General features: G+C 39.5%; 1 protein-coding gene across 3 annotated transcripts in view; it reads right to left on the bottom strand.

The window, feature by feature from the left end:
* Window positions 1–12,128, bottom strand: part of CA8 (carbonic anhydrase 8) — a 68,065-nt gene that overhangs the window by 8,475 nt on the left and 47,462 nt on the right. For 2 of the 3 annotated variants that reach the window (XM_032442736.1, XM_032442735.1), the window contains exon 10: window positions 11,204–11,295. The gene's annotated coding sequence lies outside the window, so the exon portion shown is untranslated. Of the gene's footprint in view, window positions 1–8,496; window positions 9,321–11,203; window positions 11,296–12,128 lie in introns of those variants that run through there. The other variant, XM_015855645.2, reaches the window with a different exon arrangement.

The raw sequence follows: 12,128 nt of genomic DNA on the forward strand, positions 1-12,128 counted from the left end.
AGCCATGGACAGATACTTAAAGATGACCATTAGAAGACAAAAGTATGATAGTTAAATACTTTTTGCCATTATGAAGTAACAAAAACACTCATTTTATAATTGCCTGCTCAAGAATTACATTTTCTGCAACATGCAAGCTTCCTACCACTTGCAGACTGAGCACAAAGTGACAGAATTAGGCCACTAGTGATATTACCAATAACTGGAAAAATGTATGATTGTTTTAAACTGAACCCTAATACGCTGCCAGTTGAAAGAACCTGGCTGTCTTTACAATAATGAAGATGAATCTTTTCATCCTTTGCTTTTTACTACAGCAATTCTAGATGTTGTGAGGAATGTAATTGGGTCAAAATTATTCTGCTAATATTTATACTGACATGCCCATTCAAATGTACAGTAACTGCAATTTCCTATATATCCAGAATAACTCTTCTCTGCAGACTTCAACATAAACTACTGACTATTTCATCAGTCCATCTAATTTTATGTTTGTTTATCATAATACAGAAAGAACACGTACTGAGTAAACAAGTTGTTTCAGAAATTTAATAACTCCTTCTAGACGAGACTTTTGTGACTAAACGAACACTGAGACATAAACATGAGCTAACTAGTCACAGTCAGTTCTAGGAAGGAGTCACAACCACATAATTCAGTTTATGCACAGAAGATAAAATGCCTGTTAAAAGTTGTTTTCATTTCAGTAGGCTATGACAAATAATTCATTTGAATATAAATGTTTAAAGGCTTGATCCTGTTCCACTGGAGAGGGTGGTTTGCCACCGAGCCAGACGCTGGATGGTCAGAGAGAGACCGTTAATGAAATCTGAAAACAGAACTAGTGCAGAATACTTGTTTCCAAATATTTCTTTATATTATGCACTTTCAGAATTCATATTTGGAATATTCTTGTGGCTTCCTAGAAATATTTAATGCCTATAATATGGAGGAAAGGAAAAGCTGTGAGAAAATCTGCCAGGGGTTGGGGTTTTTCAGTTAAAAATTTATACTTTCTTGCTGATAAAGAATGTAACCATTAGGTAGGCTTTGACATTTTTTGTTGAGAAGATTACAGAATTTTCTCTAAAGCACCAGTTTTAAATGCTGTCTAGTTATCTACAGTTGATGCTCCTACCACTCCTTTTTACAGCAACCATTTTTCAAATGGCTTCTGAGTCAGTCCCTCAGCCTGGTAACCCTTGTCTCTTGAACACTTTTTACTCTGCCCAGTTCCTAAATTGCTGACTACCCCAGATCTAGAAGATGAATTACTGCAATGAAAAATATTCAGCCATCAAAATGGCTGCTGTCTTTGCAAGAGACTGCATTAAATACTGGAAGTGGCCTAACGTAGATATTTCTGGTACTAGTGATGCACTGAAGAAATCAGAAATATATTTACCATTTAATATGTTAATAAGTCAAGAGCCAGTGGGTAAGTATATCAGAGGAAAACAGCACATAACTTCCTTGTCTCCTTCTGTGTATTATTTCTTTTCATGAATTGCTGTTTACACTGTAATTTCTTGTGTCTGTACAGAAGTTACACTACCTCTGCTGGTAAATTCGGCTATCGGATCTGTTTATATGTTGATCCAACAAAACATGTGCTTGGTACATCCTCTGCTGGCAACATTTGGAAACATCAGTTTGATTCGTAGAGAACTGATTCTCCAGTTCCTGCGCTGGTGTACTGGATTTGCCTCTCTGTCTTGTAGGCCCATCTGGCTTTATAAAGGGGATTCCCAGGAACCAGCCAGGAGGGACAGGGGACCCCTAGCCACCAGGCTGCCAGACAGGAGATATCAGCTCGTGGTTATCTGCTATTTGGCCTCGGAACAGCTGATGGCACTGTCATACCACAGCTCCGAGCCTGCATGCTGCCAGACTGTCTGACCATCTCAAATCAAGGAGCATAACTCTTAAAGTTTTTATGGAAAAGAAGACAAGTTGCGTAGTTGTTCTTCTGGTTCCTTTTAACCCCATTCCCCTGGGAAACAGCAGCTGTGCTCAGTGAAGTGCTGTCATTCATGGAGGCCCTGTAGGCAAAACTCCACTCTAGGTGGGAGCTAACTCAGACAAGAAAACATTTCTGGCTCTCTGCATTTAGTGTAAACAGGGCAACATAAGGATTACAGAAGCAGCTTCCCAATAGGATGTACAAACCAAGTTTAGTAGAAGGGTCCAGATGACCATTTGGAAGCAGCAAGGTGAGGTTCCCTCACCTGTCTCCATTTTTCTGGGCACACCATCTGAGGAAGTGGAAAACAGCTAGCAGTGCTTGGCAGCAGGGCTGGGAGCTGGGGAAGGGCAGTGTCCATTACAGATTAATTATGTGAATGAAGAATGAAAAAAGAGCTATGAAATTAGTGTGAAATGATATTAATTCAGAACTGGCTAGTGCACGATTGTCTGAAGAGCATGCTGAAATTGTTCTTTTTCTGATCAGGAGGTTTTCTATTCTATCCAAAATGAAGGGGGTTTTTTTGTTGGGTTTTTTTTTTGGTTTTTTTTTTCCTTTTTCATTCTCTAACTTTGGGAGATAGACAGGTAATGTACAAAATGTTCCACTGTATTACTTCTCACTCTAATAGCAAAGGGAGATTAGTTACTACTTAATCAGATGCTGTCTTCCCAAGGCACACTGATGAGGTCTGTGAAATTAAGCCATGCAGATCTCTCAGTCCCAGAGAGATGATTGTGCTGGAGGTGAATTTGTTCTCCAGGGTGAGCCATGTTATGCAGGCAGACAGGCAGGGAAAGAAGAGCATCAAATCAGCAGGAGATTGGATGAATCAACAGAGATGCCCAGTGACAGGGACTGGGGCTGTCCTAGTGCCCAGGGCTCACCAGTTCCTGATTGGACATGAAAAGTCCTGCCCTACTACCCCAGATAGCCATCTGTTAATAAATGCGTGGCAAGGACTGACATCCTCCAGGAGCAGACACTCCAAATCATGCTTGAAGGTGTTCCCACTGGACTTCACCCAAGCAGGGCCCATCACAAGAAGAATGCATCATTATTTTGACTACCGTTTTATGACCTCTCTTGGTGATCCAGGAAGGAACAAGTGCTGTCATAAAGTCCTTCCATCTCAAAATCTGAGTGCCATTAATTCAAACATGAAACTTCAAATGTGCAGAGGCCTGACAGTGCCACTGGGTTAGTTCAGCCTTTCTCTCTCAAAGCAGAAGTGATCTGACTGCAAGTGGCATTGGACCCATTGATTTTCAGCTGTACCGGCAATTCTTCTTTGAAATAAATGAGTAGAAGGGTAGGCAGAATTAATAGCATTTTGCAGAATCTTACTGAAAACAATAAATAAGTAGTACATGAAACCTCAGTATTTAATGAGTGTTTGAACATTTAAGTGTGTAGAAAAATATTTAATCAAAATGCATTATTAGGAATGGCAATGCATGTGGTATACTACCAGGAGTACTGGAATGTCTTACTACAGCTCTGGTAAGAAGAAAGTGCATATGAGAATAACACAAACATGATAGCAGACAATAAATAGCTCCTAGGTCATCTGGTATTCACAGATGGTTTGTCTGAGACATGATGTACGAGATGGGTCCTGAGCAGGACCAGACTAAAGAGTGACTTGTTCACTTTCTGAGAAAAGTGTTGTGCTTTGGTCCAGTACAACATACATACCATCAGATCAAGGGTTTTTAAAGTGGTTTGACAAAGATAAACACTTTCTCAAGAAACACAGAACCACATGCCATTCATACATCATCAATCCCCTATTTGATCACTATGTTATGAGTTTTCAAAAGTAAAAAATCTCTGTCATTCCCAGCATACCCTGAAAAAGATGCTTTTGTCCTGGTCTAAAGTGGTCAGCAACTTTTTTGACTCCACATAACATCAATCGCCTGATTATTCTGACAGGAAAGATTCTGGTTTTTTGTGTGTTGTTTTTATTATTATTATTATTATTCATTTGTTTCCTGTTTTCCTTCTTATCTTGCCACTCAGCTGTCTTGTTGGTATATTTAGTTTGCAAATATATGAATGAGAAAGGATAGTTTTTTTCTCATAAAATTCAGAGTTCATCATTGCTCATGCTTCTCCCCTGATGAGACCTGAGGAATTTTTCCTTAGGTTGCTCAGTTTTGCATTATCTGATGATGGTGGCACTCTCTCAGTCTGCATATGATAGAATCACACAATTATTTAAGGTGGAAAAGACATTCAAATTCAACCACCAACCTTGTGCACAAGAGACCCATTACTAAACCATGTCTCTTAATGCCACATCCACAGGTCTCTTCAACTCCAGGTATGGGGAATCCATCACTTCTATGGGCAGCCCATTCCAATGCTGAACATCCTCTATAAAAATAAATTCTTGCTAATTTGCAACCTAAATTTCCCCTGGCACAACTTGAGATTCTCCCCTGGTGCAGCTTGAGATCTCCATATTGTCCTTGGCTGAGACTTGAACACTGGATATGCCGAGACTGCTAACTCTCTGTAAGTGTGACCTCCTGTTGACAGCCAAACACAGATCTCAGCTGAGAGGCAACAGGCAATCACCCAGTTATCCAGCATAGAAAACACTAGCCCCAGATGCCTCTTCTCCATGGTTGATGATTTACCCCAAGCTATAGACAACCAGCCAGATGTTGGGTGCCTGTCTGTCCTTGATAAGAACAGGACTAGCCTAAGCTCCTCTTTCTATTCTGCTGGTAGGTGTTCAGCTGCTGGCATCAAGGGCTACTGAGCCAAGCCAAGAATCCTGCTTGCTCCCTGCCCAGTCTATGTTGTCAGCAGAAGGCTAAATACCCTCCAGGAGGAGAGGGCTTGGGAAGCACTGAGACTCAGGATGAGGAGTGCTGTGTCTGAGCAAAGAGGTGTGCCAAGGCACAAAGTGAAAGAGTGACAGCGAGTGCAATTCCTAGACTCTACATTGACCAAACAACATTGTTTTTCTAGGTGCTTCTATTTTGTATCACAGGACCTTTCCATTAAAGAATAATGGGAGGTTATTGAACAAAGTGTGGATTAATGAAGGAAATTCTACTGACAGGGTTTTGCAGGGATCAGGTAAAAATTACCCAAAGGATTCTTTCTTTTCTTAATATCAGGAAGTTTATTATTTTGCTGACATTAAGGTTAGAGTTATACAAGATGGCAAACCCATTTTAAGACACTTATTACAAGATCAAAAACCCCGTGGCCAGATGAGACAAATCACTAAAACAACTTCAGTCTGTCAGTTCAAATTTGTTCCAAATATTTTGAATTTTTAGTACAACTTCAATCTGTCTTGACAGATCAGTTTTTAGCTCATCCTGCCCGTTCTGATTTTATGCTGAATACACATCATCTGTTTACCCATAGTTGGGATAAAGCCTGGCATGTATCCATAGCCTGTACTCTTGCTAATTCATCAGAAATGTGCCCATGCCTCACTTGGGTGAGATTTGTACCACAGAGTGATCCAGAGGAAGAAAGATATTATGCTGTGGAAACAGCCTGCATGTGTCTTGTTGATGTTAGAAATGGCACGTGACAGAATGAACTGAGGAAGAAAGAAAAAGGTATAGAAGCTGTAAATAGAAGCTGATGAGGAAAATAAATAAATAAATAAATAAATAAATAAATAAATAAATAGATGAATGAATAAATAAATAAATAACAAGATCTGAATTAAAAAGAAGAAAGAAAAAAACAAAACAAGTGAAAAAAGTATATAAAGCCATGCATAAAACTGTACGTAATGCCAATGTGGCTATGCATAATAACAAGTGTAAAACACTGAGAACACAGACTAAACACAACTCAAGTCTAGGCAGGAAGTCACTACACATTTCTGGACTAGACAGAGCTGTACTGCATGAAGTTCTGTGTTATGAAGGTTAAAAAGACAGAGTAAACCATTGTGCTTTCAAGTTGGTTAATTGTAAGCAATTGCAAGTCACTTTAGTAAAGCAGTCTGGATTGCACGCATGGAGTTCCATACACTTTTACTGTAGCTCTGTACAACTGGAAACAAACAGGAGGTATGTACCAATAAAATGGGATGACTCTATCTGGAGGAGGAGAAGAAAATCTCATTAAAACCTAATGAAAGCCAATTTAAGAGACTAAGGAGATTAAAATACCACACAATCACATTAAATTAGTAACTGAAAAAACTCCTGAGAGCAGATTTAGACTTGACAGATTTCTAACTCCTTGCCTTTTTTTCTAAATGATCTCTTACAGGTGTGACTCCTTCATTTTTGGATGACGGAAGCTCTGCCCCAGGAAGTAGATGTCCATCACAGCTTAACCATCATCTGGAATACTTCAGTGCAAAAGAGGCTATGCCTTGATTTTGTTTTGTTCTCTCCTTCTGGCTGCTCAGGAGGGGGACAGATGTATGGAAATGGAGAGAAACTTCTAGTCTGGTCACCAGCATATCACATGTACAGTGAGAAAATGAAGCAAGTGATGGGGCGATCAGTGATGGGTAGAGGCAGCATAGGTGGGATAAAATTAGTCCAAGGTGTATGAGAAAAACTGAACATATCTGGGTTCTTTCTTCTCAGAAATGGGCAAGAAAGCAGCACCATTAATAAATAAATAAATATCTGTAAAAGCAAACTACCCAGGGCATAACAGATATCTTTCTACAGAAAAATGATTATCAAAGTAAATAACAGGCTGCTCTTATCTAACTGGATGATTAGCACGAGGAGGGGTGTATTCAGGATCACATAGTCTCTGATGTTTATGCACAATAAATGTAACCACACATTATCTCTCACTTCATTTATGAGACAACTGCCAAATACTTTCTCAAAGAGCACTCCTCTTTTTTAATACTCTCTACTAGAGAAATAAAAACAATTACTTAAAAAAACAAAGGTAGAAAGTGGGTTGTTCCAGGAAGACACTAGAGGATAAATGAACAGAGAAATTGAATAGGTAAAATAAAACAAAATAAAAGTTCTGTACAGCACAACTAAAACTGGTTGGAATTTGAAATCTCAGTACAGTAGGGTTTTCTGACATGAAAGAAAAAGTCCCTTTGGGTTCAGAAAAAAATAGTAAACATGTTCAAAATTGTATTTCCATTCCTTGGGGGCAAAGCAAAGAAACCAGCAGACCTATCATGTGAGGGCTTCAGAGGCTGCCCAAATGGACAAGGAGCAGATATCAGTGTGTCCCAGATCAGGGTGTTATGGGAGGACCCAGCATGGAGCAAGGCGTCCCAAACCTCAGCTGCCTCCTGACAAATCCTGCAGGTTTCAAACCTGAGAAGTTCCCAGCAGTCAGCCAAGGATGATGGAAACCTTCAGAGGTCCATTTGGGGCATATATCCCTTAGTGTTTTCCACTGTCATGTGGAAGACCTACCACACTGTGTCTGAGTGATACTGGTTGAGCATGGATTCGTGATTTCCTTGCCACAGCAGAGCAGGGTGTCAGAACAAGCATAGCTTTCTCTTTTCCTGGACACACTGTATAACTGCTCGGTGTCAATGTGTAATGTGTCAATTCATTGAAACACAAATCCTTTCTTGAAACAGTTTATTTTCAGCCATTCAGTGTTTTCTACAAAGAAAAAATATATTCATATTTCAATATTCAATAGAAAATATTCTTTATATTCTTGATCTGCATCATCTGTGAAATTAGCAGGAAACAATTCTTTTCAGCAGCTTTCAAAAGGAAGTCAGGTGCTCAGTATGCGTTTTGGAGCAAGCTTTACATGTATGGAAGTGTGCCTTGTTGGCAGGTACCAGCATGGAACAGTCTGGTGAAAGATCTTTAGGTTTGGGCAGCTTGGTTCTTTTCTAATAGATGATAGGTATGACTATAGAAGTTGCATTTCCTGTGTGATTTTGAAAGGAAGGACATTCATTTTGCATTATCCGCAGTCAGACTTTGAATGCTTCTATCAACAAAATAAAAATCCTAAGCTGTAGAATTGCCTCTCCCAAGAAAATTGATTGTGCTCACGAAAGGAATACATACAAAGGTAAAACAAGAATGTCTATTAAGCATCCTGAGCCTGCAAGTGCATACACATTTCCAAATTCACCTGCAGTAAACTTTCCAGCACTTTGCTCACAAATCCAATGTAAGCATCCATATTCCTTTTTCCTTCTTTGAACAGAAGAGGGAGATACATTTCCTTCCATTACTTACAACTAATGCAAGAAATAACCACGGAGTCTGACCTTCCAAGTTTTGTCTTCGGTAACAAAAGTTTTATATTTGATGAGATTTCTCGCACTTTAATGATTCACATTTTAATCACAGAACAAAAAGGGAGAAAGAAGACCGAAGGGCTCCATCTCACCCTGCCCCAAAGAGCTTCACCTTACTCTTGTGGCCCCAAGATCATGCAGATAATCGGTTCTTCTCTCAAGGAAACTCATCTGCCACCAAATAATTTCAGGATTTCTATGAATTAAGAAGCAATGTTGCAGAGCACAACTCGCATATATGACAACATCCTTCCCTTTTTTCCTTCCCAGTTTTGGGGGGGGGGGAGGTCGGAGTGCCCATGGACCTACTGCCCCCCTGTCAAGGACATAGATTGACTGAGATAACTCCATGATACACCTCTACTTAAAAACAGAAGAATGCTCTGTATATAGACCACAGAGACAGAATTTGACACTTTGTTAAGGACTGTGGAAGAAAGTTTCTGCACCTGGTAAATACAAGACCTTGAAAGGGTATTCATTTTCTGCATTTATCAAATGAAAACTGTCTGAAATGAGCTTCGGAGTGCTTGCTAGCCTTTTAGTGATTAAAAGCACAGTCAATTGTGATGGAACGCTAACCACAATTATGGTAATCAACTCTAAAATGCTACTGAATCCTTAATATTAGAAATATCAATTTCATTCATGATAAACTGGATTTAGGTACTGTTACTTGATTAACTAACCAAGAGCTATGATGAAGCAAGGGAAGTCTGAACACAACACAGGGCTCAGATCTTTCTAGGATACTGTAAATACTAACATATCAAGTAGAACACATAGAGTGGTCGTGCTCTGCAACCACACACTACTACACGCATTTGAAAAAGAAACCACAGCAGCAGGGGGTGGCATCCAGGAGCAGCAAAAGGAGGTTTTATCTTGGAGCAAGGAAAAGAAATCAATGCCACACAGGCATCCAGAGGCCTTGGAAGAAGAGGCAGAGCTCAAATGCAGGGAGTACAGGACAGGACACTGCAAATGATCCATTACCTTCACACTTTGCCACAACAAAGGCTCTGAAAGCTTCTTTTTTTTTCCCCTACACAATTCCTGGCACTTGGGAAGGGCAGCAGACCATTGCACCCTGAGGAAATGCTGGGAGAAAGGGCATCCACATTCACATCACTACCTCAGCCAGACTTACACTGCCTGTGCTGTAGGCTACTGCTGCCGGTGCAGCTGAGTAACCCGCTTTACTGGAATCTGTGCCAACTCAGGTGTGGCAGTTTTATTTGATTTCCAGCATTTATATGTGAATTTTATTGTAGAAGATGCAATCTGAAAATAGCTCAATCTACTGTTTCCTTTCCATTTTTAATAGAAGCCAGACTCGGCTTTCATAAATATATGGGGGTTTTTTTTGTTTGTTTTGTTTTGTTTTTTGTTTTTTGTTGTTTGTTTGTTTGTTTGTTTGTTTGTTTCAGAGTATCTCTTCTCCTTCCTTGAACAAGAGGCATAGGTCAGAAAAAAAAAGATGTCAGATTATGATACAAAGAGATACATCCACAGATACTGCATTTTCTTTGTCTGCCTTTTCTGCTGGGGACCAAACCTGCCTCAGGCTCTATAGCATGAAGACATCTAGTGGCTGGATAATATAGTGCAATTAAACATCTTTATGGGACACCTGTAAAAATTCTGTCCAGTCATATCATCATCCAAAGGCCAGATAGCAGAGATTCTGCTGAAAGCAGATTCTTTGGCTCTGCAAGTCCATTTGCCATTTGGTATGGCCCTAATGTGGACATTGTGAAATGCTCTAACCTCATGCTTTTCTAGGATACTGTTTCGAACTGTATGGAGCTTAGGTGGACAAAATGCATAATACCAAGAAATCAAGAAGGTTCAAAATGCTGCAGCACATCTGCTAAATGGCAGCCTGCAATTTCACACTGAGACTCACACACTTGATAATCATTACTGGCTTTGCTGCCAAGAGCACACAGCTCTCAGGGTTTTTGTGTTTGTTTTTGATTTGTCTCTTGAGTAAACATCTCCTTATCTCTGTGAATTACTGCATGTTTCTAAGCCATGAATAAATCTTTCCGCTACCTTTCATTTGTATTTTTCTCTTTTTGCTCAGCCACACATAAGATTATACACGTAAAGAGATCAAACATTTTTCTAATTGTCACTCAAGATAATAAAATTCACTTCCAGCTGACCTATAGAGCAGAAATCTAGTATCTTCACAACATGAGGTTAAACATATATTTTCCAGCATTATTTTATGTTTATGTGTTTCTCTGACTTATCAGAGCTTTCATCCGTTTCGCGCTCTCCACTGTCAGATGTTTACATGAGAGGCACTTCAGAAAACACTGTTTATGGTGTATATTTATATTAAAGCCTAAGGGATGCAAGAAGTTTGTCTATGTAAGATTGAGACCATTGTCTTAAACAATGCTTATGTGCTTGATTCGCCAGCTTTCTCAAGTGCTCTACCTTTCAAAACGGTGGAGTGTGCATTTAGTTCTGTATTGTTTTCCTGGGGAAACAAAAAGGAAACCACAGGGAACGTGGTGAAGAGGTGACATTTGGGATAAGGGTTGCTCTGTGTCACCATTTTCCTGGTGCTGGTAGGAGAGGGAGATGAGAACTGCCGACTCTGGGAACAACGCATGCTGCATGTGGTTTCTAATCATTGATTTGGCAGTTGTTTGTCACCAAAAATGGGCCACTTTCACCCAAAATGGGCCAGTTCCACCTGGAATGTGCCAATTTCAATGAGTTTTAGTTTAGTTAAGATAGGAATAGAGAAGGAATATTTCCAACCACATCTCGGCTAGATATAAATATAATAATATTTATAATATATATATATAATATATATTATATATATATAATTTATAGATATAAATTAAAGGGAATTTCTTTATGCTGTCTTTGCTCTCTGCTACCTTTACGCTTTTTCTTTGTTTTTCATGGATGAAGTAACTCATTGTATACTTTATAGGGCAAATTCTTTCAAAGTTTACCTAATATTTCCTTTTCTCAGATCCCATCTCCTGTTGTTTGCCTGATATCTGGGGAGGTGCAGGGTCTCTTTGAATCAAGATGAGGTCAGGCTCTGGGGAAGACAAGGAGAAATGAAAAGCTGAGACTGCCTTTGTACACAGCATGTTAAAAACACCAGCGAGAAGGATTTGAAGATACTGGACAGAAGAGCCACAGAAATGACCCAGCACTGAAAAACAAAACTTGCAGTTGAAATCATTACTTCATCAGGGAGAAGCTGAAGAGGTAACCTGACTAGTGAGTCAATGCTGGGTAGTTCACTTTGCAGATAAAGTCATAAGTTCTCATTGACCAGGGCCACATGTGTAACAGGGCCATATGAAGAGTCACTCCCTCTCTAAAGTATCTGACTGCTCTGCTTCTTATGCCTGGCACTGTACGGGTAGCAACTGTGTGATCAGAGAAATGTCCCTCAGGTGGGTGACAGAGAAGGTATTTGAAGAATGAGTAAAAAAGTCATTAATACACTTGAAGCACTCAAATAAAGAGATGAAAAGTCCCAAGAGAAAATTAATGATTACGTCTTTAGAACAAGTCTTGAACCTCACCCAGTGTGAAGGACCTGTGACTAAATAACAAATAATGGGGAAAAGAGAAGTAAGCAGGACTCGGACATCAGGAAAAGGGAAAAACATCCAATCATACAAAGACCAACTGAACATGTACAGTGGTGGTGAACTGACACTAGGCATGTAGTCTTCATTGTAGTCTTCATAGTGATATTTCTTAGCTTTACTTAGAAATTTTAACCTTCATTTTAGAACAGTTTTTCTACATATAGTACTCTAAAGATATGAATACACACAGAGATGTGTGCTAACATACATAGCTACACAGATAGCTACGATTTCATAAATAAATGTGCACTTAAACACTTCCAACACA

This window comes from Coturnix japonica, chromosome 2, assembly GCF_001577835.2.
Source record: "Coturnix japonica isolate 7356 chromosome 2, Coturnix japonica 2.1, whole genome shotgun sequence".
NCBI classification, from domain to species: domain Eukaryota; kingdom Metazoa; phylum Chordata; class Aves; order Galliformes; family Phasianidae; genus Coturnix; species Coturnix japonica.